The sequence below is a fragment of the Haliotis rufescens genome, unplaced genomic scaffold (assembly GCF_023055435.1).
Source record: "Haliotis rufescens isolate VD_foot unplaced genomic scaffold, xgHalRufe1.0.p SCAF_1, whole genome shotgun sequence".
NCBI classification, from domain to species: Eukaryota; Metazoa; Mollusca; class Gastropoda; order Lepetellida; family Haliotidae; genus Haliotis; species Haliotis rufescens.
In genome coordinates this window covers 65426413-65453141 of record NW_025963779.1, presented here as the reverse complement: position 1 = coordinate 65453141, position 26729 = coordinate 65426413, and the positions used below count along the sequence as shown (strand labels likewise).

The following is a 26729-nucleotide window of genomic DNA, read 5'->3' as shown; positions in this document are numbered from 1 at the left end:
ATTTCTTTATTAATATTGAACTTACATGTAGATGAGCCAGTTACCTCATTTAAGTCATGTTGCTGTCAAGGGAAGAAATAATCACACCAGTTCTATTGTTTAGGATAGACATGACAATCGTTCTTAGCTGCCTGTCATTGTGATAATTAGAATATGCCACTCTGCGAAATGGGACAGGAGGACTGTTCTCACTACTTATTAACGGTGGCTCATCATACAATTATGCAGAATAACATCCATGGGAATACTCACATGGTTATCTCCGGAAAGCACGACATCGAAAACAGGGAAAGTCGGTAAAAGCTAACGAACGCTTTGAACAATAATCACGTTACATCACGGCGTGGGAGGAACGTGTGGGAGGAACTCCCGCAGTGATCCCGCAGTGATCCAGGGCTCTGACGTGTACCATTTTAGTGTAACACACGAACACGTGGATGGTGCTGACAAACTCAGAAACATAATCACAGCGAACCGGGATTCAAACCCACGATCACAGGTTTCAGGCAAGCCTAAGGGACGCAACCATGTACAGCAAATTGCGTTGCTTTGGACGACTTGGCCACAGAATATTCATTTAACGTAACCAGTAAGTAAAAGTATGGGCTTCGTTAAAACGTAAAAAATGTTGTTTTACCCCGCAGTTAGTAATATTCAAGATTCGATCCTCGGTCGCTTTTCTGCCAAAATTCGTTAGAAGGGTGCTTGTTACCCTGCTTGGCGCCTGACATAGAGGGGCTAAAACAAGGACTGGTACACTTGTCTTAAAGGGGTACCCATGTTAAACTACGACATGGTATCTCAGGGGACTGGCACTATTCAAACGGCATAATCCAGACAGGTACAAGCACACACACACACACACACACACACACACGCACGCACGCACGCACGCACGCACGCACGCACACACACACACACCATACACACACACACACACCATACACACAAACACATATCGCTAGATTACAATATGTTTTAAGAGACGTTAAACCCCATTTTACAACAACACCTCACCTCATATCGACAGCTAAGGCCACGGTTTGGTTTCAGTGATTCGTGAATTAGTAAGTCACGGTTTACTCGTCTCATCGAACACAACCCTACCATTGGAATATAATTAAGATGTGTCCAAAGAGATAGGAACAAAGCTGATACATGAATACAGTCCCCGCACTATTACTATTTGCTGCGTTATTTGACGACCACACACTTGGGAAACCTCGAAAGTGCGTGTCTTCTCATAAAGGACACAACAAGCAGCTCTACTGCGCTAACTGCTGTGTGGCAGCTGTTTGCTCTTCTGGTGTCACATTCGACAAGTAATAACGTACACATTTCTATCTGTGTGGACACATCTTAGTTCTGTTCTTTGGTACACCTGTGACAAGGGATATCTTAGACATGCTATGTTACAATTACGTTCCATAATAAAATGTAGAAGAAATTGAAAACAGTAATACAATTATTAAGATTTATACATCCAGGTTAGACTCTATGCATTCGCTGACTGTCTCTCACGATAGACGGTAAAACAAATTCAAGATAATTCTAAAAGTTTCTGCTGATCTCGAGGAAATAAGAAAGGAGCTGCATCGTTTCGCGCTTCTCTCGCTTATGGCATCACTCACCTGCTGCGCAGAAATCACCTTCGTTTATCCTCTGATAAAACCCCTCCACACACACTCAACTCCACTGCGACTGATTGGGCATGTCAACATGATAGCACTATGCACCGCCTCGGGCTTCTTAAGGAATATACGTAACCTATAGATATATCATTAATATCAGTCAATCACAAACAATCCGAGATCAACGGTGTATGTACGTAGCCCCTCCAACAAAACCAAGCCATGGAGCAAACTAAACACTAAAAAATTCCGATCCGTATATTGCTGACATCGTGTTCACCGGTGTTGGAACTTACCCTGTAACGTGCTTCCATTAAGACACAATGGTTTGAACCACAGCTTTCCCATGTGCAGCTGCAGAAACAATGATGAACCAACCTGATTGGTGGATATGACTTTCGCACCAACTGGGGAACCAAGAACCGCTAACGTCATGTCATAAATAACCACAACTCGTTAACTAATTTGACATCTGCGGGAGAGATATGCCCAAGGTCCTTTCACATAAATGCCTTCTGACGACCTCAAAGGCAGACGGAATTTAGCGGAATACCTCCTGCCCAGTCTCTAAGAGGTTGGGCGAGATGGTGCTAAGCTGTATTGATAATATTTGTGTGGATGGCGTAGATTTTCATGCTTTTTTCTGAATCGCCGTTATAACTGAGCTGGGATGCAACAATGCATATGATGAGGGACAGCTGGAAGCAAGCCCTTAATAATGAATGTCCAATACACAAAAACGTCCCTTTTGAAAAGGTTTCTCTTCCATATAATAGCGTCATTTTGAAAATAGTCTTGCTATGGTAACCTGCACTGCTTGCTATAATTGCTCCCGTTTTACAATATCCTATATTACCAGTAATATTAATTTAAAAAATCATATAAAGAGATGCTGTTGAACATTCTAACTAGGCATGGTTATGTTTTCATTTTTTCAGTAAATATTCTCCAAGGAGTGTCATTACAACTTGTCATCAACCATAATTATTCACCTGTCAACATTAATGTTTTACTATCAGACAGCGTTAATTTGCACAATTTTGATGCTGTAATGTAATATTTCTCTCAGCTAACAAAATGCAACAATGTTCAGTGATGTATCAGTTAGTGCTTAACAAGTGACACCGCCTCCATGGTCTAGTGGATAGATCGTCTGTCCCCGGCCTCGTCACACCAACCGAAGTGAATAACATGAATAAAATAAGTATGTGTTTGTTGCCTGGCACCACACAGCAGTACTCCTGCCAAGCGAAAGCGGTCTATAAACAAACCAGACAATCAAGTGATATGGATCAGAAACGTCACACGATAGCGTATGTTCTCATCTGTTGACACAGAACACGAATGTTCATTTTGAATTGCGTCAGCTGTGTGGAAAATTAACATATTCTGCTGCCTATAAGTAAGGGAAATACGTTTAAGAAATATGTTCATTTTGCAACAAGGTAGGTGACAAATTTAATGTAAAATATGGTTTAGTCCGGACTAGTACAAACAACCACACACACACACACACACACACACACACACGCACACACACATGCATGCACACACACATACATGCACTCCGCTATTTAAGTGCAATCATCTTCAACCCGACGTTAAACTACATGTCGTCTCACCCACCTTAACTAGTTACAATGTTATGCTGTAATCGTCAGAGACTGTTGCATAATTTATTCCACATGTACATATCAGAATAAGGCATTCTGTGTTTGAAGTCATTGCATGTAGGTGGAATAGTATGTATGTAAACGTTACACTTAAAGGCACATTCGCTAATACATTTAACAGAGAAATGGTGGAAATGGATGGAAGTGGACAATGCACTTGAACACATGGCGTCACAATCCACCCTTGCCATGGTTGCAATGCATCAACTCTGAGACGACGCAAAGTAACATTTATTTGCCTTCTCTGTTCAACTAGACAGGAAGACATCCTGGTCATACGATGCATCGAGTCATTATTAACCCAACTACGGTAAGACTCTGTGTTACTATCGTTGCAACATACCGCAATTATGAGATGATAATACCACAACAGGAACATCCACAAGAACTACCTCTTACAGCGACGCTGTTGCAGTAGCAAAGGATGAAAACCTAATGGATGGACTCTTATACCGTATGTAATCATGTGTTTCGTTTATTAAATACGTTTAATATTTTAAACAAAGCATCTGACTGTTTTCTTGTGATAGAGAGAAGATGAGAGGCCAAGTCGGAAGTCGGAAGTTCATCCATTACACCACGCCAACGCCAGAGACTAATCAGCCTGGGCGTACAAGACAAATTTGTGGCGAAAATTACATGAAAGGGTCACTGAAAGCAGTGATGACATCAAGCGTTTGCGGAAAGGGTAAGTATTTGTTTGTTACCTGGCGCTGCACAGCAATTACATCTATCAGATGAGCGATGTTCCCAGATTCACCCTCATTATGTACCTTGGTTTCACAGCACTCGTGGGTTTCACCGAAATGTTAAAGGTATCTGACCTGCATCAGTTTGAGCTTTCCTCTTACATTAAGCTAACAGGCAGGCCTTCTTACAACTGAAATACTGCTAAAAGCGGCGTGAAACCTCCTAACTCACAACAATTAACCGTTGCTGTTTCTGTAACAATGCAGGTAATTCATGTATGAAACTTACTTTATACGCTGTTAAATGAAGCTCTGGGTTCGTATCGCCGAATAAATAAAGCATACATACACAATTAGTTTCATTGTGGTAATGATTGACGTTTCTGGATTTGAAAATGTTCTTTAAGCTCTGTATCGTGACAGTCGAGATGTATAATAATCTTGAGGTATCAAGTTGACACTGCATGAAGACAGAAATAGCTGACTCATCCAGACTGTCTGGCTATAATTGCGAAACAAGACAAGGACATACAACACACAGATACTACTGCATGATGCTATTTGAGTTTTAGACTCTCGTTGGGGTGACTTTACACGGGCTTATGTTTTGTTATCTTATTTGTGGATTCACATATCACAATATGATTGGAATATATTCTCCTGGTCTCTCTCGACGGATATTTTTTTCATGCGGATAGGTAACATGTCATCATGGTGTATCAGTACACCAGTTAATTACCAATACTGACGTATTACTCTAGCGTCACAGGTACTGGGCAAAATATCAGCATGCATGTAAACAGACACGTTGTTCTTCTGCGCGCTACAATAGTAACTCGTCACTGAAGTAGAATGTCGGTAGTGTGGTGGTAATATAAAACTAATTAGAGCGACGAACTGAATGGAAACATTATACAGACCTGATAAGGTTACACTATTCTGGGAAGGCTTGACGTCTTCTTCGAAGGACTATTATATGTATATTGAAATAAATGTTCTGATATAAAACAAAAATAGAATAAAGTTAGTCTTCAATAATTTTAAAAGATCAACAAATCGACATAATGGCGACAATTACATTTACGTGTACTTATCAGTCATATGTCAAGAATGCCTTCTATTTCACACGTTCTAATTCATCGAAGAACAAGGCAAAGGAATAATATTTTTCAAACAGAAAAAATAACTTATAATTTCAAAACAATGAAATTGAAAATGTCGAGATACCTACGTACATGTATGCTGCTACTAGTCTAGTTTCATCGCATGCTATATCCTTGGTGATCATATATAAATTATGTCTTGACTGCAGACTGTTGACTGACAAACGACTCGGGGCTCTAAGTTCTTAATCCTGCCAGAGACGTTACAAGGCGCTAACTTGCGAGGATCACAGTTCTGTAAGTAGGCCCTCAGGCTTCACGTTTTCATGTAAGTAAATAGTAAAACCTCTTGTAAACACAATTATACGTGTTTGTCAGAGACAAGTATTCCACAATCTCACGGCCCTAATTCTTATGACCAACACATATTGTGTTAACTGCCTGTAACATGGTAGAATCTCTGCGGACAGCCCTCAACAACGTCAAGAACATAGCGGATTTATTAGCTTGACTAATTCGCGCAAACCACACAATGAACTGTAACGATTTGAGGGATTTAGGTGGTGTTCAGGTGCGTGAAAACGGCAAAGACAGAGCAGCAGTTTCATTTCTATTGCACATGAAAGTGATGTGTACATATTAGACAACTACACTGATATTTCTCATATACAGTTAATCGTTGACTATTTGACATTCCTTAATGGATGCAACCACAAGGAAATAAGGCCTTGTACGTATTCAACGGGCAAGCTTTGCAACATAACAGCATGAAATGTCTCGGTGTTATATTGTTATTGTGTTTGTACGTTAGAACAAACACATTGTGATGACATATATAGTACATAGGTTATGAGTAATTTGATTTCGCCCACCGTAATAATGTTAATGCGTTGCAAGTTAGTGCTGTTTGGTGATATCGCGATACTGTTTACTTTAACGTTATCTGCAATTCCTGTCACATATGACACAAAGAATCTAAACAAGATATTGTGCAGGAGTACCTATTCTTTGATAACGTATTACTAAGTGACAGACATCAGCACAAGCAGTAGTCTGCAGAGATATTTATTTTTGTATATTGCATTATTGAGTGGCATATTTAATAACCTCGGTGTACAGAAACGTATTTGTCGTAATATCAGAATGTATTGACATTTATCATATATAAAAAAGACCCAATGATGCTAATCAATGCTTATAGAATAATATGTTTTCCAGAAGCATTCAGTTTGGCTAATGTGATATTGATTTATCTGCATGAAACATATAAGTTACTCTGTCAGTCGGTAACAACAAATCACAACGCACCAAATGTCCATGCATAATATGGTAATAAGGTGGTCCTTAACTATAAAAGGCAGTATTTGATAGACCGTGAATGAAACCGAGCAATTTCAATTATGTCAAATTTTTAAGCATATGTTCGTTTGGCGATTACTCCAAGTTTCCAACTAAATGTAAAAGGTAATTTCAGAACATATGTTTCCAGTGTCATAGATTTATACATGATAGATATCATATTACATTTTACGTTCATGTACTACATACCATTTAGCTAAAGCGAGTCGTCTTCACATTCCCTGATAGTACATCCATGGCAGAGTATTGTAATTTCACTGTCGATTCTCCTATGGTGTAGTTTAAAGACGCAGAAACCTCATAAACATAACCGTAGCTCTCTGATGAGGCCAGGCATTATTGTAACAGAGCAACAGCTTGAAGCATAGACATTTATTGTGATTGGCCCAACCAGCTCAGTCCAATGTCGTATGTTGGTCACGAATAACAACAATATTGACTAGCCACATTCACTATGCACAGCAATAACAATGCTGTGTACTCTACTGTAGGCACTTTGGAGTGAGACGTTATTGCGAAGAATATCCTCACGTAATATTGTATAAGTAATTGATAAAGAGTAGAGCCATTAATACAGTACAATTAAATACCTACGGCGCAAATACGAGATAAACGTTCTTTGTAAGAACAAAAGAAAAGTGAAAAAAAATATCATCGACGTGATAAAGTGGTTCACTGTGAATCAAAACATTAAATTATTCACAGTCACATGAAACCTAAATATTGTTTCTGAAATTAATTACATGAGTGAATACACATAATGACTACACGTTTTACGAAAACAAACCAAACATAATATATTAATAAACCATAACGTTCATATACTAAATGCGAAGGGAATATAGTGGTATATCAATCTATAAATACATCAAACCACACAGATATTACATATACCTACATGCTGATTCATCATATTTCGGTGGTCTAAAGCGACGCAATTCGCCCTGCAGAGTTGCGTCCCTTTGGCATGTCAAAACCCTGTGTCACTTCCTTCTCTATCAAGCTGACATGCAGTTATGTAATTGACATACTGTTCAAAGTGGCATTAAACACTCTCATTCGTCTATCATCTAGTGATTTTAAATTCATATAACTGAAGGTCCCTCGTTTTTGCTTTAAAGATTTAAAGTGTAAGGGTGTTGGACCCACGATAGGCCTCTGGGTGTTCTAAATTTATTTATTTATTTATTTCTAAATTTTATTGAATAAAAGTTTGATTAAAACCTTCGCAATTGTCGACGTGTTACCGATGAAGGGATACTAACTTCAGCGTTCAATGATGATTAGGTGCACAACTATCGACGATTGGCAAACGATGAAGGGATACTAACTTCAGCGTTCAGTGATGAGTACGTGCACAACTATCGACGATGGGCTAAACAGATCACACTTGCTTTAAAAGTATCTCTTATTTCATTAAATGTCTATAAGTTCGGTGTAGAGATATATTACACATCACCGTCTCCGTAACAGGATACACGGAATACGAGTCAAACCTGAAAGTAAACCGATGTTTTAATGTTGAGAGTCAATGCTCCCCGATCCATTTGGGTTTGACAATGTAATTAGACAATTATTTATCTTGAGGTATGGTAAATCAAATGACGGTGGACATGTTTGGTTGTAGTTCCGAGCGTTGTATGTTATTAAATGTATCCCGAAGGAGACATAAAGCAGGTAGAGTTAAAGGTACACGCCGGCGTTAATAACAACGATCGATTAATGCTTACATCGGGTTACTTTGTTTTATGGCTGCTACAAACGCAGATGATTGTTTTGCAAGTAACTATAACATCAGAACATATGATAATGGCTCTTATAAGTTTATTATTGTTGTACCATGATTTCACACCAGTTGTAAATTAACATGCGGTTTGCACATTATATCGTCATTAATTAGCTATACGTGTAGCACAAAGCCTGTTCACGCGACCCTTGTTAAGTGTCACAGAACAGCATTGGCGAAAAAGGTAATTACAACTTTTCACATTATACATCCGACGGGTACCGACGAGGAATGATCGCCGCAATCAGCAATATTCCAGCTATATGATGGCGGTGTGTAAATAATGAGTCCAGACAAGGCAATCCAATGATTGACATTATGTCCCATGATTGTTCCAGGAAATATTGGACAAAAAATTAGGCTTCAGACACACATTTTTGTATGATGTTATTTTATAAAAGTTTAGGATCATAGTTAAAATTAAAAAACTTTTTTTTTGGCAGCTGTAGTTGAAGAGATATAAAGTCTTCACTTTTTACTTGTTTGCCGAGTGTATGTTGCTATACATAAAGGCAACAGTTTCTCAAAGCATACACTTTCCTTGATCACCATATTCTTTATTTGAACTCATAAACGACAACTGATAGTGACTGAGTGAGTTGGGTATATTGCAGCTTTCCTCAATAGTTCAGTTGTGTCGCTGCGTGTCAGCTTAATGTGAGAGGAAGCCCGACGTGATGCAGGTCTTAGACGTTTACCACTTTGCTGAAACCCAAGAGCAAGGGTAGGGTGCTGACATACCTAGAAACATAACCGTGACGAACCAAGACTCGAACCCACAATCATAGGTTTCTAGCGTGCCCACGGGGCACAGCGAATTGCAGCGCCTTAAACGACTGGTACGCCCGTGCCCCCACAACTGACAGTAGTGTAATTACACGATATCTATCCATATACATCTTCCATGCCATCAATTTAAGAATATTGATGCAGTCTTGATGTCGTGTCTACCTTGATGAATCCCAGTCATTTACATAAACCTGTATTTTAACAACCGTATCAAATAAAATTTAATTGTCATGTCACACACTAATGAAATACTTTTCTTCCCTCACTAGTGATCATATTATAGGTATATTGCCCCCTCCTGTCATGAATACTTGGAGGCAGATCCATTAGCGTTTTCACAAAGAGACAGGTATACTGATTTCGTTCTCACTTACAATTATATGGCTTTGGCATAAATTAAATAAATTTGCGTGATTCAGTGATCATGGTCATTTTATGATAACACAACATTAGGATTGAAACTTAAAAGAAGACCGCATCCGTGGTCTAGTGGTAGAGCGTCCGTCCGATGAGCGACCCCGTTGCGTCATACCAAAAGACGTTAAAAGATGGTACTTGATGCTACCCTGCCTGGTGCTCGGTAGTAGGGGCTAAAACAAGGACTGGTCAGCTCGGAGTCAATATACTGTGTCTGAATTGGGTATTCATGTTAAACTGAGGAATGGTATCTCAGGTAACACACACACACACACACACACACACACACACACACACACACAGACACACAGACACAGACACACACACACACACACACACACACACACACACACACTTGCTTGCATGAACGTCGCTATATAAGTGCAATAATCTTCGACGAGACGTTACGCCCCATTTCACCTCACCTCGCCTTGAAAACAGTAAAACGTAAAATCGTGTTAAACAGCAATGGTGGAAGAACTATACATTGTGCAAACTGATCTTTACGGATTAATTTAAGTTTAGTTTCGCCCATGGTTTAGCAGGTGGCAGGATTAAGCCAATTAAATCAATATGGTTTGCTGAACATGTTACTCGATAGGAGGGAATACTTAGATATTGAATAAAATATTATCATATGAAGCTTGCGTCGAAAGTCCCTTTGATTGATTCTTTGAACCGCTCATTTTGTCACCAGTGATAATTTTAGTTCCGCATGCATCAGCCTAGTCAAGTCACTCCAACTGTGATAATGTGCATATTACTTGCTAATGTAGTGTGTGAAACGTATACGTCCCCAGGGAGAGTCTGGCCACAGCTAAATCAATATCGTTGACAGTGTTTGTGTAGCGCCGTGGAGGATTAAGAGGGCTACACATTGCTACCTAATATGATTTCAATTCATGTACAGACTGTTGGTTCAACAAGTGAAAATAACAACAAATATTCGTTAACTTCATGCTATTGTCAATTAAATGTTGGCATGGTGTTGTCCTATGATAATGTTACCGGAGAAAAAGAAACAAAACTAAACTTAACTTAATGTGAATCATCGAGATGTGCACTCTGTTTTTATTGATATTTATGTACTGAAGTTGAGAGGCATGCACTGTTATACCAGTTATAATATGTCTAAATGATACAGAGTGGTACACCTGTCACAGGCAATCAAGTGGTTTACAATGTCCATTTTTAATGAAACGAGTCAACGGCGGCCATATAAGTGGCTTAATAGTCTGTAAGTGATCGTGATATTTATGACAATAATTTCTATTACGTCAAAGATCTGTGGTGAAAATCTGGGCTGTTTACGCATTGCCCGAAAGATACTATCACAGAAACTGACATCACTATTGACGACTGTATTTTAATATGACCTAAACTGTTCCGAGAAATGCATGATGTCGTTCCTGTTGCAGGTTCGACGTACGTCGTGCGATGATTTCAACATTCCCCCAAACGCGTATTCCTACCAGGACACCGTGCAGGTGGAAAATCAACATTTTTAGCTGAGACCTCACCTCATCAGTGTGTCGGCTAGCGATAGCAAATGGCCCTTGAGAGCGCTCTGCACCAAAATGATGCAGCTTAGCTATCTCCACACTTTTCAGGAGAGAGTCCACCACACGCGATGCTGATCCTATCATATCACCAGTAATCTCCCATCCACCCCCTGTCACCTGCAGATACTGGGAACATCAGACAATCTTTGGGAAGCTGGTTTAGGAGAACGGAGAGCCAGAGACAGAGTGCATCGCTCACAACCACGGTTGATAAATGAGGACTAACCTTTGCGTCAGACTGGTCCTAATGTGATAAAGTCATATAAAGAGATCAGACGCTAGATAATTCTTTGACGCTCTGGTGCTTTTTTTTCTGAGTGACATTTGTCTTTTTAAGATCATTACATTTAACGGTGACGCTCAGACGATTGTCTTAAACGATTTGTAGACTTGTAAAATGCTGCTTCAGATGGGTTGGTTTTGGTGTGTGTGTGTGTGTGTGTGTGTGTGTGTGTGTGTGTCCTTGGCGGTGTTGGTGGTGTTTGCGTGTATGTTTGAGCATGTGTGTGAATGTGTGTGTATTGTTGGTAGTAGGTGTGTTGTGAGTGTTAATGGCGTGTGTGTGAGGACGTGTGTATGATTGCTTGGTTGGTTTGTTGTTTAACGCCGCACCCAGCAGTATTCCAGCTATATGACGGCGGTCTGTAAATAATCGCGTCTGGACCAGACAATCCAGTGATTAATATCATGAGCATCTATCCAAGCAGTTGGGATCGATGACATGCATTAACCAAGTCAGCGAGCCTGACCACCCGATCCCGTTAGTCGCCGTGTGTATGAGTGTGTGTGAAGGGTGAGTCACAGCTGATTAACGTAAGCCTGCTTTCCTATACCCATTGTACTCACCTTACACCACCTGATCGCTGCTTGGACTGAACTCACCATTACTTCCGGTTGTCAAACATGTATTCCTCATGGGTTACAACTTGAGTTTCTATGAAGTTGAGGTAAATAACTTGATCTCTTACAGTAGGACAACAATGTTGGAAATAGGTGCAGTGTTTCAGCAATCAAGCCCCTTATGGATACTGTTTGAGTGAATCGCTCCATATTTTTCGTATCAGGCAAATGATTTGCAGTCACTCTTCTCTGCAGCAACACTGTTACCTCGGGAATGCCCTGTCTAAACTTATTTTTGGGGAATGTTTGTTTGTCTGTTGTTTAACGCCGCACTCGGCATTATTCCAGCCTCATGACGGCGGTCTGTAAATAATCGAGGCTGGACCAGACAATCCAGTGATTGATATTATGAATATCAATCTACGAAAATGGGAAACGAAGATACGAAGAGCTTGACCACCCGATCCCGTTAATCGCCTTTTACGACAAGCATAGATTTGCACAAATTTGTCCGATCGTGATACCAAGTTTATCGGTTTTTGCTTTTCCATATCACTATCTATTATATGCCAATACAATTTGCACATCATCGTATCCCAATTTCGATGTTGTGACCACATTGAAACTTTTGAACATTTTTTGTGTATTGTAAAAAATACCTGTGGTTCGAAAAGTGGTTAAAACCTAAACCCCAAGTTACAGTTCTACCAGCTGAACAGAGTGTACTCATAGGTCCCACAATAGCAAATTGTTAGCTGTTAGCCTGTCAATATTTTCTTGCAAAAATGTAAATTATATTAAATATATTCAGACACCGAACATTCAGAAATAACGCTTGAAAACGATGCCATACAGAAGGAGCTAGCAAACTACTACTTTACGTACGTACTTTAAGTACACATCAAATATGTGATGGGTATAAGAATCACCTTACTAAGTTTCAAGATGGCATCACCTCTTTATACAGCTGTGAACTTTGCAAGAGATATAAAACAATATCAGATCCTCTTTACTCGAATTGGTAACGAACGCCTACTGCCGACATAACCTTTAATATTCTTTAAATCCATTCTGAACAGACATTGACAACAGTGATATGACCGAATTGTTGAAACGGCGTTCAATAACACATTTTCCCTGTTTGTTAACTTCTTTGCTAAATGGTAATCCATAACCTTCAAATACGTTTTTCGCATGGGTATAGCTTACGCATAAAGCATTGTTATTATTCTTGTATAAAACGTGAAGGTAACGTAGTATTTGGCAATGACTAGGGGAGTATAGAGAGAAATGATTATTACTACATTAAGGTTTAATTTACTATTTTAGGCCATTGAGTTCAAAACATATACATCCGTATACCGATCGTATACGTGCAGCCTTTATGTGACAACTGCGCATACTTTGGAGGAAAACATACAAAGACATAATATAAAGTTTACCTTTGGGTAAAATACACAAATAATTTTTTTACATTACAGTACGATGTCATAACTTGATGTGAAGAGACAACTACATACACTGAAATGGCACGCTCTTATTTCAAACATACACAAGTATATCCATTCTATCAAATACATCCATGTATATGCATAACAATCATTATTTAACACACAATTGTAACCAGATATATACGAGATATTCCAACTTACCTCAAGCGGAAATGAGTAGATGTATGCTTCAATTGGCTACATATCCTACGGACAGGCTTGAATAATCATCAACCATCTGGAAATTAACGGAAAGCAATAAGTTGAAATATATCACACTGTCATCTTGTTTCACAAATCAGATTTGTAATAAAGGCTCTCTATTCAGTCCAGCAACAATAGCAGAAATCACGAGGTCTGACAAAGAACCAGCAACTGTCTTGGCACGTCCGTCGAGCACTTGTTATATTAAGTTCTTGTGGTGTCCTTTGTGGATTTTCGCGAGGTAAACGACCACTTGGCGAAAGTCCAACGAACGTCACGCGCACACAGCATCACCCCAGCGTAAATGATCAGGAATGCTCCCAAATTATACTATCCTATAAGGTGGAGTAGCCACTGGACAAGGAGTATATGATTTCACTGACAAGTTCATTCTAAAACACAGCGGGTAGAGATCTGGACAATGTCCAGCTGTGATCATTGATTGAGACACGTGCAATTGTCTGATCGCCGCCATAATAGACGGGTGAATATGTAGGCTATGGGTTGAATAGCTTCACGGCAAAGTTCACGTTCATAGTTAATGCGTTCATGTGTAGATAAATAAAATAGCATGCCGTGGTTCTCAGTTGTTGCTAATTTCAATCAACAACCACTTGAAGGATGTGATAATAATTCTACGCTCGCCTGACGCTACAGCTACATTATATGCGCTATACATGCCTCAGAATGTTATTGGATATAAATGGAAATAAAGGATTACATATTCCTGTCACTATGATGTAAAAACATTGTATTCTGGGCCATTTGACCAATTACCACCTACCGAGCCTAGACATTTGCTAAATCATATATGACAGGTATATCACGCCCAATAAATTTATTAACTTGCCAGTCATTAAACCCGTTACAAGAAGAAAGAAAGATATATATATATATAGCCTTGAGGTATAACTGAAGATGGTAGAAGTATGACAGGTAACACTTGTATATACACTTGTGTGGGCCGGGATAGGCTAGAGTTTCAGGATAATGAGAATGACCTGTTAAGACCCTCGGGTAGCGATTTAGACCTGCATGAGAGCCCCGATATCATGTTGGTCAGTCAGTTGGACAACACAAGCACAATCCCGGTCAATCTGCGGATGAAGCCGATCATTGTTTCACCGTGCTGAGCATGTCTAACGCACAAGTTTCTAAACCACCACGGCTTATGGAAATGTAGGATATTCACCTCAGGCCCAACGTGTACGAAAGGTTACAATGAATTATGCAAGGGTTCCTCAGATTCGGTAGATATATACCGAAATTGTTGGGCATGATACCGTTAAGTTCCTATATCGGTTCACGATCGGAAGGTTAATATTAATAATATTCATATTAACCTAATCACTTAATCTGGGATCTATATAAGAGTTATATAGACTTCCTGATTAAGGTTTATTACAAGTCCACTCACTTACCTACTTCATGTGCTCGAGTGCAGCTATGCGTTTCAATTTGATTCAATTTTTAAAAAAAAACCAGAGTGTAGTTTGAAGGTTAACGAGGCTGCACGGACACAATTAATCAGACACCCATTGTACGAAAGAAAACCTTCGCAAACCTTTAGTTTATGTAAATATTAATCCTGTGATAAATATAAATGAAGCTTAGTTAATTAAACATGTACATGATTGTATTTCCGAATTTGAAGGCCATTTCTATGTTTTCACTGATGTAGAAATCCCTAAATTGTTGTTCAATAAAATACATATACCCACACAGGTGTACATGCACCCATTGCTTTGATTGTACTACATTGTGACTATTATAGGCCAGGATTCATGACGATACAAGTTTCAAATACGCTCGTTACATGGCAATTGTGTTGCATTACACCAGTATAAGACATTACTTAGCAATGAATAATACAGCCCACTTTCTCTGTACATCTCCCAGATTCCAGATATCTCGTTAGACCACCCGTGAGATTCAGCTAAAAACGCATCTGCGTTCTTGCCGGATAAAACCTTGCCAATGGGATTTCTTATAAATATGTATTAAGATTTCAAGTCGGTAAAGAACGATAAAAGATGAATATGTAATAGAGACCTACTCAAAAGTAATTTATCTGTTTCATGTCACAATATTACACTGTCAAAGATATGCCAATGAAACGGACAGACTGATTGCATAGGAAAACCTTTTAACTTCAAATTGGTTCCGCCGAGGGAGAGAGAGCGAGCGAGCGAGCAAGAGAGAGAGAGTGAGAGAGAGAGAGAGAGGGGGTAGGAAAGGATGAATAAAGAGGAAATAGAGAGTGAAACATAGATGTTAAAAGGTAGACAAGTAGTAAAACTGACAGGTAGAGAGAGAGAGGCAGACAGACACATAGAGGTAGACATACAGGGAGAGAGGGAGATGTTTCATGAGAGACGAAGATGTTTCATGACGCCTGGTAGACATTTATTTCTTCACGTATACATCGTAATTGATTAATGTTGTACCTTTGACTCCATTTATAGATTTAAAACAAATATTTGCTCAGATATAAGCTGTGCATGAATGTTATGAATATGCATGTGTAGAAATATTTCCGAATGAAACATGATTTGTCTGGAAAGAAAATCCCGACCAAACCAATAAAAACGAAATGGTCCGTCCCCTAAACCATTCCCAACGAAAGACCCGAGTGTCGTGCTGTTACTGTCCCAATAAACATTGTAGGAGAGAACAGCCATCCCTGGAAACAATTATACGTTTCAGATGGTCCAGCCAGGGCGTCCACTAGGCCTCCTCAATGACCTGTTCCTGAATGACAGGATCACTCCAGTGACACTATCTCATTACTCTTGCTATTGAGTATATTGCTGCATTTTAGAAGTGGGAGATAGGGTTTCGGGTGGAGGTAGGATCCAGTGGGTTTCAGAAGCATCTCTCTCGATGGGATCATTATGGACAACTGAAGCACAGACAATTTCCTAAATCCCAGCAGCCTTCTCTTGACCTAAAAGCATTTGGTTTCTCTTGGCGTAGCGACAGTTCATTGTGATGTGCCTACCGATTTGTATATCTAGGAAATTGTTTTACCCTAAAGACGGAACCATGGCGATCCACTACACGGAAATGTGCTACATGAATTATAAGCTAAAAGGATTAATCAAAATTTCCAAGGTACCTATAATGGAGTGTGTGCAATTTATTTGTCAGTGTAACAAAATCAACATGGGTAGAAATGATGTTCATGATAATTATTTTGCTTTCCCCTTGATACAATTCAATCTCTTTCGTTTCAGACATCAGGCATCTTTGTGACTTTATTAATTGCTAATACTACAAAACAAGGAGTCATCGTGGTGATGTTACTACTTTAGTCTGTGGCTAAAAAACGGCTAATACCGCCAAACAGTAAGGTATCTTAGTGACGTATAAATGGCTAATATTACCACACATCATCTTTGTAGTATATCAAATGTCCTTCTTTTGTTGAACGTACAGGGGTTACACATAGAGTTGGTTGAGAAGTTTTCGGCAGCAAAACTGTTTAGAACAGAAAGAAGAGACTAGCCATTAATGTGGTTTAAATATAATGTTGATATGTTGAATTATGACCGTTCTGACCCTCCCCAGTTCAAGCTGTAGGTATTGATCGCGTGTTAAATAAACACAATATACTCCTCACAAAAAAATCTTTAGTTCTTTATCAGTATTCAGAAAAATGTGTTTGTTAACATTTGTTATATATAACACATTTACATAAAGCTTCATAGGAACATTTCCCATTTATCATACCTTACCTTAGTCCTAGCGATTTGCATATCTCTTAAAAGAAACTTGAATCTCTACAACAGAAGTGGCACATATATCATTGCCCAGTAGCAAAGTTTTATTAATTACAATTTCGGCCCCGAATAGATGACTGTCCCCAGAATACCTTTGAATAAATGCAAAGAATTCATTTTCAGGAAGAGGATAATTCGCCTTGGGAGTAATTTTCATTTGACAGGTTTGTCAACACCTTTATAGCACGTTGAAAAATGAAAGTCCTAGTTTCCCTAAATTATTGCACATCATTTGCTTCTGCAATCGACAAAATCCATCTCTGCCATTTTAACGAGGAAGAGGGAATATTGTTGAACTGTTTTACTGCTGTCTCCATCACACCCATAATGATTTGTGTTTCTCTCAGCTAGCTTTACGCATGCCCATGAGAACAAATTAAGTCACATTTTCTCTGGTTTGGGAATTAAATCAATACTTTAAAAGTTTACCACATTAGACCCCTGCATTACTTGTGGGAAACACATTCATGATTTGTATCTGCCATAGTTCAGTATAAGTGTTCCAAGAACAGAATTTTATGTGTGCGAGGAGCTGTGATGTCAGATGGCTTTGGATCGTCGTTCCAGTATCCATTCCAGAAGAAAATCAATTCTGGAATAAGAGATACTAAACAAGCGATTGAATGGTCTGTTTGTGAAAATGAAAAGTTAATCTGGATGCGTGACTTTGTAGCACGGACAGCTACTTAGAAATATCATTTTATAAGGGGACAACATTAAACGATAGGTATAGACCAAGGACCATGAGAAAACTTCCAAATATGCACTGATCGTGAAAATGGCAATACCGACTCTGATAAGCATGTTCTACGTATTTGGGGTTTACATGTCAGTCACTTTCTGTTCCACAGGGGCGGTGTGTTAGCCTCGTGGTTAAAGCAATCGCTCGTCCCACACAATGTGTGAAGTCCCCCTCCGTGATATTGCTGTAATATTGCTAAAAGCGGCGTAAAACCATATTCACTCACTATGTCCATATATATTTAGGCCGGTCATAGTGTTTGTGAAATGGGATCCATGAGATGTTGGAAACACCAGGGAGTTTTCCGACATTACATTTCCCACAGAAAAGGACGACAGGAGAGGCTCTAACAAGCTGAGATCTATTGCATCATCCGCCGTAGATTTGTCGTCATGTTCCCACAAGCGGCGTAAAATAATACTCACTCACTCCTTCACGCATAACGAGGAAACACAAAAACAACTGGCCCTGCTTTATTTATTAGCTCAACTCTGTTGAAGAAATGTAAATATTTCGTTTCCCATCAAACAAGATTTACATAACCAAGATACATGAATGACTTAATAGGTTATGTATATTCGACATCCTACACACTGATTTAACAGCGATATGTCAATCCAAAACATTGAAATGCAAATAGATCTTTCACGAACACTGTTTCTTCTTCTGGATGTGACATGAACACCACTTTGACATGACGTGTAGTCAGGGAAATAATTTATCGCACGGCGCCGAGAGTACTATATCATTAAATTGGCCAATACATATGGAAGATTGTGATGGAAAATGAACCACATGGCATTTCTCGTCGCTCCTTGAGAGAAAAAGGCGCTTCAGCGTCGGAAAAGCGCCGCTGAATGTTTGGAGTTAATAAAACTATGGAATGAAAATAGATCACGGTAATTACTTGTCAGACAGTTGAAATAGACAAGACCCAATAACAGACGGCGCGGGAACTGATGGGCAATATTTTCCTTTCATTTTGATATCGGAGATGATGAAGCGTTTCTATCATGTCTAAAAGCAGGATACACAAAACATTTCTCCGCATATCCCACCACATCCGAATTGATAGAACCTGAGCGTATTAATTATTATGTTGTGTTTTCATAGACATGAATGGACCATTTACATGAAATAATTCGCACCTGACACACTTGTTGGATCTCATGGCGATAGAATATCTATACAGAAATATTTGACAATGAACATGTGTTTTGCGTATGATAGTCGTATGACCATGTTGCAAATGTTTGCAGGATAATGTTATTATGAGGGAGTATCAAACTATCTAAGTAATGAAACATCGTTAATATCAGTAAAAAGTGATTGAGTTGAAATAATTTTTCTCCTGGACATTGTCAGCGAAACAGTGACAAATGTTCAATAAGAAATATAGATCATGGAGTGCAGACTTCGATTTTGCTTAATCAGCTGATGTACCGAGTAGACTAATGCTCAATTGAGTCCTGTATTTTCTGGTGTGAACTGAATCCAGCCCTCGTTCCTCTTCCAGTAACTGTCAGCAGCACCACCTCCGATCCGCCAATACTTAAAAATGGAGTAATCCCAGTCACTTAGGCTAGGACTGCCAAATTGATTCGGTTACGCATGCAACCATTTCTAGTTTGGAAATGAAATTTGGTTGACTGTGGCTACAACGGATTACTTTAACTGATAGTCAGATTCGGAGTTCTCGTGTAGAACTAATTAGATCCTTTTGTGTCTTCAAGACCTACCATTGATAAAATCCTTTCTACAAATAAGGGTAACGCCATATCAGTCCCTATATTAGCAAAGTCCGGCTGCTCCTGAAAACACAATTAAACCTGCTAATGAACCGACCACAACTGTTTCATGCTTTCCAAGCTGATACTCTGTAGGGATTCAGTAATGGAAATGATTCCTAGTTCCCCATGTCTTAAAATAACTGACCGTGGATAAGGCCTTGATAGGCGATCATCTGGGACTACGAACCCAAACGCTGTAACCACAGTTGATCCGTCCCCGACCCTATTACGCACATGACTGCATACATACTTGGTGCAGTCAAATCGGTACTGACTGAGACGTAAGGCTGATTCACTCACTCACTCACTCGACCGTTCATACGGAGCAGTCAGTCGTTATGTGCCACACAAATTGCCATATAACAAGCTCGTAATTCGCCACTCTCTCAAACCATTTCTTTTCATTAGTTAATTATCTGATATTCTTTGGAATATGAATTCAATTGAAGACTATATCTCACTCACATCACCGTTCTTGTATTTCATTACAGCCTCAGCAATATGAACGTTTCCGTCTGGAAAGCATCTTACAAGCATTTAATCATAAATGAATTTTATTTTCTTAAGTGAGACGTTGTTCGTGCTTTACTATACAGACGCGACTTGCTACCATAACGGCGAGGACCATCTACTTGATTATACGTTAGTGAAATGATTACTACAAATATCCGGCCATTTGGAACGCGTGTCTGTCTAGCCACCGGTTCAGAAGTCCCTGTCTTGGGGACACGGGTTCAGCTGGGATACGCAGCTGAGTCCTTGTTCCGCTACACATAATGGTGGAGGCTAGGCACTAACGTGATTTTCATGTCGAGAAATAGACGGAAAGTACGAAGTTATGTTCTTGTCAAAACCAGTGCCCACTCCACTCATCATACACAAAATCTCCTTGTTTCCTAAACCATTCATGCATTTGGATACAGACCCGCCACATAAGCGTCAGTACAGTTTTCTATCATCAACAACAGGAATTGTAACATCACGAGGAGAAGATGTAACTTGAAAGAACTATTCTGACTGGTTCTAATTTATTGATATGAAGGTAACTCAACGTAATAAAACGAGTTGCATTAATGACATTTCAATGTATATCTGAACGTCAACATTTACGCAGATTGATATTTCCAGTGCCACTTCCGAGACGCTCAGGGTCGCATTGCACGTCCTTCCACTCTATCCCAGAGTTCCATGCGACCTCTGCCACTGGCCATCGCCATGTGACGATTCATCACATCTTACACAGATATTCAAGACATTGCATAAGTTTTTCATATGTTTTTTTTCACTAGTCTATACATCTAGATAAACATATAACATAGAACGTTCCTAAACCTGCAAAACTATTTCCATTTGCGTTGTTATTCTTTGTTTACATTGGTTGTACGGTTCCACGTGCGGTCATCAAAACCTGACGGAGAGCTAGCGAAATGGTCACTTTGATGTATGAATATATATTGTCATGCACCTCACTGACGCAGTCGCAGTCGCAGTCGCAGTAGCATATCTATATGATTATGCAAAAAATATGGAAATACTTGCATTAGGCTAATCTGTTCTTATTTCAGATTGTTTACAAGCAAGAGAAATGTCTGGTCACGTGATATGCAAATTAGCCTGTAGTAGTTGTGTTATGCTGCGTCACCACAGTGCCGGAGTGTGACGTCGTTCCTGTTCTTGAATATGAAAACGGCAGAGATTGAGTTTCACATTTGTGTCCTCGACAATAATCAAAACACGTCTTCCATGTGATGAACAAAAACATGAACTATTGACTATCTTCCTGCCGTGGTCGTTTTAAGAGTACGACCTGTTGTTGCAACGGCACTTCAATTCATGACTTGGTCAGAAAGTATGAAGCCTGTTCCGGTGTCTCTGAGTAGAAGCCAAGTTCCTGCTCACTTTCTCATTTCCAACATTACTGAGGACGAATTGACACTTAATCTGAACAAAGTTCCATCGATCAACTATTACTGGCTTAAATACTTTAATATTGCCAATCGATGATTATGGACAGCTTTAACGACCTGGAAAGCATATGTAGCAACACATAATACCATGTGGAAGAAAATTTCACCGACTCCTGTCGGGATTAATGCCATTGCAAAGGCCATAAGCTCATAAATGCGGTAGAAGCCATGATGACGTCCTTCCCGCGGCGGCAGTAAGGTACAGCACCTATAAAGCGTTTAAAGAGGCAATAAGCAAACAATAACTCTCCCAAGAAATAACATGACTGCTTACACACTCAAGGAACGGAAACATTCACGTGCTTAGTATGGTCACATGCTGATAACCAATGTTTGTGTATGAGTGAGCTAATGGTCTGTGGGGTTCACACGTGAACGGGGGATTGATTAAGTATTTTCTCACCGTAATTAAGGATGAAGCTGCTGATCTGAAAGCGATGCATAACTTCAGCGTGATGAATTTTCAAGTCAACTACATTTTGTCCTAGACGACAGGGCCTTAATTACGATACTAAAACAGATAACATGCGCGTAAGACGAAAGGCTCATCAAAAGTTTGAGGTTTGTTGTGGAAGCCTTTGCGAACAAGCATGTGTTGTTTTGTGTGTGTGTATATATATATAATGTGCAAATTCTATCAGCATATAATAGATAGTGATATCGAAAAATAAAACCGATAACCTTGGTATCACGATCAGACAAATTTGCAAGTTTATGCTTGTCGTAAGAGGCGACTACCGGCATCGGGTGGACTTGGTTGATGCAAATCTTCGTAGTCTTCGTAGTTTTCCCATTTTCGTAGATTGATATAATTCATGATGTAAATCACTGGATTTTCTGGTCCAGACTCGATTATTTACAGACCGCCGTCATGAGGCTGGAATAATGCCGAGTGCGGCGTTAAACAACAAACAAACGTTCCAAAATAATAAGTTTGGACAGGGGTTTCCTGATGTAACAGTGTTGCTGCAGAGAAGAGTGACTGCAAATCATTTGCCTTATACGAAAAATATGGAGCGATTCACTCAAACAGAGTATCCATAAGCGGCTTCAAAGTTGAGGGAAAGTAAGTCTCAAACATGGATTAGTTTAAGAATGACATTATTTGATGAAGAGCTTATTACCCTCATGTGTTTCCGTATAACAAATATCACCTGTCGGAAATACAAAATATGTATAATGCTCGCCATAGACTTGCATAATATTTTTTTGTCCTTAACATATGATATTTACGATGTGGAAACACAGTCGATTAATAATCTCTATTTCTTTCCTTTAAAGTGATGAGTAAGTTTGTTTCATCCACTTTTACAAAGAGTCAAAAACAGCATAATTCCAGTATTCTGTAATGTTCCTGGTCTGGTATATACTGTTAGACAGGAGTGGTCATTTGCACGAATTATATGAGCAGTCTTAGGTCTAACTATGTCTTAATAATGATACCGTGACAAACTGATATTTAATCAAATTCTTCATTGTCGACAACACCATATATCAGTGATGTATTCGGTATCTGAGACACGCGGATTAACTTACTCCAATTAGATGTCTATTATGTGGGTATCCCCAGTGTATAAACGATCATTTCCCCAGCTTGTCTGGAATCGCGTAGGTCAATATTCACCGCTAGATAACCGCGGTAATGTACTGTGTCCAAATATTGACCACGGGCCGCGAATTAACAATATTGTGTTGAAAGAGTCATCGTACGTCCGTGAGAGCGACGTCATTCATTTGCTGTGTTTGAGAAAGCTCATATTCTGACCTCAGCGTGATTAAGTAAACTTTATTATAATTAACTTAATAATAACTCAATTCATAACATTATCAAAAGACATAGGCTACGTCATAAAGTTCTCTCTCTCTCTCTCTCACCATATATATATATATATATTCCAGCAAAATCACGGCGGGGGACACCAGAAATGGGCTTGTAACATTGTACCCATGTCGGGAATCGAACCCGGATCTTCGGCGTGACGAGCGGCTTGTCGTAAGAGGCGACTATGCTTGTTGTAAGAGGCGACAACGGGATGAGGTGGTCAAGCTCTCAGACTTGGTTGTCTGGTCCAGATTCCAGATTATTTACAGACCGCATTCATATAGCTGGAATATTGCTGAGTGCGGCAAACCAAACAGTGGTGATGACATCTTCTAAAATGATAATAATACAATCTTGCTGTGCGGATAGTCAATGCACTTCACGCATGTACAGAACATACTCCCGTATAAGTAATAATAAATATAACTAATAAACACGATGTTCACTTCATGAGTGTGTATTTAGTTGAGACCAATGTGCAGGAACATGTTCACACATACACGCTATGAATACAATAAAGATCATTATGGGATTCAACGCCAATTAAAGTCATATAAAACCATGAATCCAAACATATTATATTCAGGTCTCCACCATTTAAACCAGAGCTAACACAATCGATTCCACATTTATAATCCGTGAGTCAAAAGAATTTACCCCGATCTTATTTTAGGTACCTTCTATGACAAGAATGGTTGACTTCGGATTGACTCCGACATGGAATTTCCGAACAGGTATCCTTGACACATTGTTCAATTTCCGAACAAGTATTACACAATGTAAAAGAGTTTTCATGCTGGAATGAATACCTACCTTCGTGTACCTACCTTGTGAAGTATTAATACAGCAGATTTTAGTGCCTGGCATAATCCTGTTTGAGAGATATATTGACCAGTCCATCGCACTGTATCAATCCACAGAGAAACCACACCAAGACAAGCAATGGACATTACAGTCCGTACTATGAGATTATGGTCACCATAACACCATTCACACATTTTCCGCCGGGCACAAACGATTTTGCGCTGTCAGGGTCCAAGCGATTAAAAGGCACTCAGTTTGGTTTACTTCTGAGAATCGAATTACATTGCAGGTGCAAAATGTCGTTGCGAAGAGGGGTTTTCCCTGAAAGCTAATATTGACTAGTTATTGAATCACAGAACAAGCAGTACTATGATTGAGGCTTCCGGCTTGTGCATGTCTATGCCTTATCACAGATTTGTGGAACGCATGGACCATTAATCTAGGTAATTTACCCTCCCTCTTCCTATTGCAAAGGATTTATAATTGAAGGAGAAAGGAGGCAATGTGACACAGAATAATCTCGTATTTTCGAAAGTAGTTACTCCAGTTCGTTTTCTTGTGATATCCGTCAGTAATAAGGGGGGAATTTTCTTGTCTTCATCTTTGTCCTAATCTTTGTAAGAAAATACGTAAGTTAATGTTGCAACAAATAAGTAAAAGAACATGATCTTTTATGGGAGGATGTGGATAGATTTTGAAAAAAACCTAACATATTACGGATACGATGTGTTTAAGGAAATTGGAAAAACAACATTGAACATCCTTATACACACATTGGAATAATAATAAAAAAATAATTCAGTAGCTTCAGTCGCTTTATTCTTAGCAGAGACGATAACTGGCATCATACATAATAGTTTCAAATACTGATTTATCCGGACGAACATCAGTGGCAACTTCTGTAAACAGACTGAGGGAAAAGTGATCATTCAGTAAAGTATATCACCAAAACTGTCTGACATTCTCTTTGATCGCACAATGGTATTATTATGAGTACCTATTGACATGATATGTAGGATATATATTTCCAATACCCCACAACCACCTTCCCACTTGTAACACCCGAAGCCAGTAATCACATTAAAGACGTAAGTGTAACATGAAAGGAATTCGCATTTGAAGTCCAACAGTCCTAAGTGTGATTGAGTATCGCCCTTAAAGGCTATTGAGTCCTTGACTAATCTTCACTGCGCCTTATACCATGGCAATTACAGGGCTGCCTGTGTGCATTATGTCATAACACCGTCGGTGAAGACAACTCATCACTGTATGTCCTTAATACTTGCATGTTTTGGTGACGCACGCCTCCTAAAAACACAATATCAGGCACCGCTAACGGCTCTTTGTGGCTGATTCGCGGAGCTATAATGAATTTCAAGCTCACCATGATCCTTCGTGACTATTTGTATTGTTTTTTGGGGCGATATATTTTCTTAACGAGGGAATTAGCTCTCAGGCTGTCGGTGCCACCAAAGCTATTTTCGTCACCTGAAATTAACTTAGAATATATTTATAGTGCTCTATGAATTTGCTGCAGGTGATCTTTCTTTGTATTTGTTATTTGGTGTCCTCTGGGTGTATTGTGAACGCAGTTTGATTCATTAGCTGGTACACTACCCATACAGCGAGCTCCTGTGTAAGCAGGTCCAAATTCCACTTTAAAAAGTGGATAGTGTGCAACGGAAACTAGAATAGATCTGATTTGGTGAAATAACGAATTTGTCTGTTCGACGCAAAAGATAGCCAGACATGACTGTAGACTGAATGAGCTCAGAAATACTCCATCACCTGACAACATGATTAAAGGTTTGAGAAAAGAAAAATCCCAGAATGATTAAACTGTCTTGACGCCTTGACTGTAAGCCTCAAAGACAAGATGAGCCATGTCTGGGAGCCCGTACGTATACACTATATCTTTAAATTGGTGAAAAACTGAATACTTGGCCAAGACATCAGTGTTAACGTTACTGTAAAGAACACATTTTAATCTACAATATTGCAAAGCATGGAAAGGCTGCCTGGTATTTTACGATTTGTACTTTTTTCACACCAGCAGGTACAAGTAAGTTTAATTATTGTTTTCAAAATCTATAAAATTGACTCAACATATAAGCCCAGTCTAACATATGTTTGGAACAACTCAGCTCAGGAATCTTGATCAATTTATTTTAGTTAATCATATTGTTTACAACTGGACAGTGTGGCTGTTTTGCTTTTTCAAGTTTTTCGTCTTTGGACAGACATATTTCGAATCACAACATGTTACTTCCCCCTTTTTT

At 39.2% G+C, this 26729-nt stretch overlaps 1 protein-coding gene across 4 annotated transcripts in view; it reads right to left on the bottom strand.

Annotated features, from left to right (window-relative positions):
- LOC124142382 (probable G-protein coupled receptor 139) overlaps positions 1–26729 on the bottom strand; it is a 65603-nt gene that overhangs the window by 12638 nt on the left and 26236 nt on the right. The window contains exon 2 of one of the 4 annotated variants that reach the window (XM_046510817.2): positions 13502–13577. The gene's annotated coding sequence lies outside the window, so the exon portion shown is untranslated. Of the gene's footprint in view, positions 1–1631; positions 1896–1927; positions 2016–6644; positions 6785–13501; positions 13578–26729 lie in introns of those variants that run through there. The other 3 variants (XM_046510818.2, XM_048399665.1, XM_046510819.2) reach the window with 3 other exon arrangements.